The following is a 4002-nucleotide window of genomic DNA, read 5'->3' as shown; positions in this document are numbered from 1 at the left end:
GTCTGGATTTGTTTCCACATTTTGTCACTCATAGTTGAGGTATACCTATGATGACAATTACAGGCCTCTCTCATCTTTTTAAGTGGGAGAGTGGGAGAACTCGCACAATTGGTGGCTGACTAAATACTTTTTTGCCCCACTGTATATATATATATATATATATATATCTCACCAAGGTCAGACGCTGGCAAAGGGCCCCTTTAACAATTTCCCCAAATTCCCTGGGTTTCTGGACAAGCCCAGGGAGTATTAATTATTCAGCTTTCCTCCCTCAGCATATCAGAGAGGTAGCTGGGGAAGTAAACTGCAGCCAGGTGAGAGGCCCTCCACTGTGCGAACTGGCATGGACAGGCAAGTTACAGTCTAATAGCGTGTAGCTTTTCCAAAAGACCCTGCTACTGCTGCCATAGACTTCCCTGTAAGGGACATTGTTTATTAGGATAATTGTAAGTATCTGTGTGCTGAACTGAAGTTGTGATTCTCGGCTTGATTTTCTGTTAGAATCAAATCTTAAAGAGACTATGGGGGTTATTTACGAAAGGCAAATCCACTTTGCACTATGAGTGCATTTGGAAGTGCAGTGGCTGTAGACCTGAGGGGAAGATCTGAAATAAGTGGAAGCTCTGCTGATTTTATCATCCAATCATGTGCAAGCTAAAATGCTGTTTTTTGTTCTCCTTGCATGCCCCCCTCAGATCTACAGCGACTGAACTTCCAAGTGTACTTGTAGTGCAAAGTGGATTTGCCTTTCGTAAATAACCCCCTATGCTATGCAGCCATATTATTCTAACTGAGTCACAGTGACATTGCTTTCAAGAGTCCATGTTTCTGCATAGTTCCATGTTTTGTGCAGCTTTCATATTCAGACTCTGCAGTGTATGTAGTGGTTTGTATCATCCTGAACCTGTGTTGCATTATTGCGTTTAACTTTGCACCTGCTTAAAAAACTTCAGGTTACAGTCCGATTACCTATATAATATTTTGGCGGTGTTTGCATATTGACCCAGAGAGAATTTAGAGAATTTAGAGAATGCATATTTGATATAATGTAAAGCCCTGTGTAGAATACTTAGATGAGTGTGGGTGTCAGGTGGTAGAGATGACCCAGTATGGGCACCGAAGTGCAGACTTGAAGCATATTCCTTATGACAGATTTTTTCTTTTCAGCGCATCCCTTTCCAGCACAATTCTCTGTCCACTGTCAGTAAGCCTAAAATGATTGAGACAGAGACATTTTGGTGACAGTATGGGCCCTGCAGCAGAAGATCTCCTCTTCCAGTATTGTGAAGGTCACAGCACATGGTACATGCCACACATATATGTAGATACCATTGGCCAACATGTGGAAGCAGCTCCCAGAGATGAAGTACCGGTATGTCTTTTCTACTAAATTGACATTTTCTGAGTATTATGGCCTTTTTTTTTGCAGTTTCAGGAGCAGTAGTTTGCATCACTCTAAAATACATTTTAAATGAACTAGTGATCAAATACTATAGTCCTATTTTTACATCTTAACACTTTAAGGCAACAGCTGTAATAACTTTCATCTTGCATTAGAAAATGTGTTTTAGCAGCGTGTGTGCCCTGAAAGATATGCATTGTCCTTTAAAGGAAAAAAAAATTGTGCTCTAGTGATAATTGCATTAGATTTCCTTTTACCTTTTGTCTCTTTGACAGTGGTCACCAGGTCAAACAGAGAGGATGAATCTTCCCAGCGGTATTACAAACCTGACATCAATTTTAGCACTTGTCAGTCGCTAACCATATTTAAAAAAAAATGGCTTTAGATATATTTTAAGGATGGATAATCATACCTCGGGACTTACTGGTAATGACTTGAGTTTTGAAATGATTGCCGAGTCATTACCAGGATCAACAATTTCTCCAGAGCCCTGTAATCAGGGCTCAAGTCCTGCGGGAACGCATGGGAACGGAGTTCCTGTACTTTTTCAACAACAGGAACACAGTTCCCATTAGCAGCCGTGTCCTGCAAGACTTTGAAGTATGCGAGGTGTGTGGCAGGTGCTACACCAGCAGTCGCCGACACAGCTCGCAATAGTAAGTGCCGCACGCCAGGGGTGGACTGACCATTCAGGCATTGCCAGTAGGGGGCCCCATGAAAGCTTCTTCTTCGATCTACCTGTCAATCACAGCTAGCTGATGAGTAGATCAGGTCTCTGCTGCTAAGAGATTGTATTTAGTCAGACCACTTGTGATGCGCTCCTCCCCGCCGGCCCCTCCTGATTTTCTGTCTCCTCATCCCCCCCCCCCAGTCTCCTGCATACTTGCTCTCTGTGTCCTGCTGAATCCCCCCTCCTCTATCTTCAATGCCATATGATGAGAGAACCCAGAGGAGGAGCACAGCTATTCTGCTCACAGGACATGCAGGGAGAGAGGTGAGCTGAGGGAGGAACATCAGTTTGGGGTGGTAAGCTGAGTACAATACCTGGCAAAGTTTAATGCCAGGAGGGAAGTTTATGTGGAAATATGTGAAGGGTTGGAATAACAGCGAGTGTGTGTTGGAGCCCTGCAGAGTTTGAAGCCCCCCAAGCTAACATACATCTCCTAAGCAGGAACACATCACTATCTCCCCAGGCATTCTGTCCAGATAATGTGCAGTTCATTTATGACCTTTTAGTTTAACCCTGTGTTATCCAAACTCTGTTCAATGAAAAGTGTAAACTCACCACATAAACACTCTATATACAAAATAACATTCCCCAATAAAGATCAGAACATGTTCACATTTGCATGGAAGCACAATTGAATGAATGCTGATTATTCAGAGAATTACCGTATTTATGTTTATTGAGGATTGTTTTTTTTTTTATGTACTAACAGTTAAGCTTCATAGACACAATACAAAAATTGGATGAAAAATACCACTTTTGAAGTGTTCGTGCATATAAGCGTATAATTTTAATTTTTTTTGGTGGGAATCTTGGGTGGGAGTTCCCACACTTTTTTCCCCAGGACTTGACCCCTGCCTGTAATGTTTGTAACATACAGGCAGCTTGTATGGCGCCAATCGTGCGAGTCACATAGCTGTACTCTGCACTCACTGGCTGATTAGAAGGAGAGAGGTGAGCATTGTGGAGGAGTTTTGTAGAGGACTGAGCAACCTGAGGTTTCTTGGAGCAAACCCTTCACATTGGGGTGAGCAGGGGCACAGACAGAAGCAAGGTGAGAGCTCAGCAGGTGAGGGAGGGCTGCAGTAGCCCAGTGGGTAATTGTATTGTGCAAGTATGGTAAGGGTCACTTACCTCTGGGGGCTAGGTAGGTGTCAGTCAGTTGCTACTGGAATGGTGTGACCACCTATCCACCATTGCAGTGACACATATGCCGCGTACACATGACAGGACTTTCCGGCAGAATAGGTCAGACGGAATAATTTTTGATTGTGTCTGGGATAATCCGATCGATTTTCTTTTAAAAATTCAGACGGGCCTAGAAATAGAACATATTGACTGCTGGCTATTGAACTTCCTTTTCTAGTCCCGTTGTACGTCATCACGTTCAAAACGAACGGACTTTAGTCCATTTGTGTGTGGGCAAGTCCATTCGTTTGGAGGTCCAGTCCATCGAAAGTCCGTCAGGAAGACCGCCGGACCTTTTCTGCTGGAAAGTCCAGTTGTGTGTACGCGGCATAACATTGCACCTGGTTGCCACCCACGCATAACACTGTCGGGGTTGATTTACTAAAGGCAAATAGACTGTGCACTTTGCAAACTGCAGCCACTCCAGAGCTTAGTATATTAGATAAAGCTTCACTTTGCAAAGAACACCCGATCACATGCAAGGAAAATGAAAAAACAGCATTTTGGTTTGCACAGTATTGGATGATGGAAGTCAGCAGAACTTCTACTAATTTACTAAGTTCTGGAGCAACTGCACTTGCAGAGTGAGCAGTCTATTTGCCTTTATTAAATCAACCCCCTCAGTGTCACTTGAATGGTATGTACAGTAGGTGACAGCCTGGTGCACTACCAGTGTCACTCTAAT

The sequence above is a fragment of the Lithobates pipiens genome, unplaced genomic scaffold, assembly GCF_037356315.1.
Source record: "Lithobates pipiens isolate NorthernLeopardFrog02 unplaced genomic scaffold, aLitPip1_a1.2 Scaffold_16, whole genome shotgun sequence".
Taxonomy (NCBI): Eukaryota; Metazoa; Chordata; class Amphibia; order Anura; family Ranidae; genus Lithobates; species Lithobates pipiens.
The sequence above is the reverse complement of the archived record's forward strand: the minus strand, read 5'-3'. Positions refer to the sequence as shown.